Raw genomic sequence first — 1018 nt, 5'->3', positions numbered from 1 at the left:
CCATCAATGTTTTCCTCTGTCTTGCAGAGTAATGCATCAGAGAACAGTGACTTAGATCATCTAGTTGATCATCTTACAACTTCAATGCAAACTTCACTTGATAAAATTGCTCCACTGAAAAAGAAAGTAATCAATCAGAGGAAACTGGCTCCTTGGTTCAATTCTGAGTTACGTACGTTAAAGCAGGCATCTAGAAACCAGGAGAGAAAATGGTGCTCTACTAATGTTGAAGAATTTTATTTAACTTGGAAAGATAGTCTGCTAACATATAAAAAAGCTCTCTGTAAGGCTAGAACTTTATATTACTCATCTTTTATAGAGAATAAAAATAACCCTAGGTTTCTGTTTAGTACTATTGCTAGACTAATTAAAATCCCATTTCTGTTGAACCATGTATCCCTACAACTATAAGCAGTGATGACTTCATGAGATTCTTTATAAATAATTATTTCAATAAGAGAGAAAATTCAAACCATCCTTCCTTCTACTATCTCTAGTCCCCTGTCAAATGAGGCAACTTTAAAAATTTCACTAGAGCCTGATTTGGATTTTGGACAGTTTTTGTCCTGTTGAGCTCTTTGAATTGTCAAAAATAATAACCTCATCCAAACCATCCACATGCCTGCTAGATCCCATCCCAACCAGACTGTTTAAAGAGGTATTTTCCCTAATTAATGTCCACATTTTGGATCTACTTAATTTGTCTTTAATGGATGGTTATGTACCACAGCGCTTTAAGGTTGATGTAATTAAACCTTTACTTAAGAAGTCTGATCTTGATTCAGAAATTCTGGCCAACTATAGACCTATATCTAATCTAACTTTCATCTCAAAAATTCTAGAGAAAATAGTTACAGGTCAGTTGTGTGAACATTTACAAAGAAATAATCTGTTTGAAGAGTTTCAGTCAGGGTTTAGAGCTTATCATAGCACAGAAACACCACTAGTAAAAGTCACTAATGATATTCTCGTGGCCTCAGACAATGGACTTGTGTCTATACTGGTCCTGTTAGACCTC

This window comes from Nematolebias whitei, chromosome 1 (assembly GCF_014905685.2).
Source record: "Nematolebias whitei isolate Nwh7 chromosome 1, NemWhi1, whole genome shotgun sequence".
NCBI classification, from domain to species: Eukaryota; Metazoa; Chordata; class Actinopteri; order Cyprinodontiformes; family Rivulidae; genus Nematolebias; species Nematolebias whitei.
Note: the sequence above shows the minus strand (reverse complement) of the source record.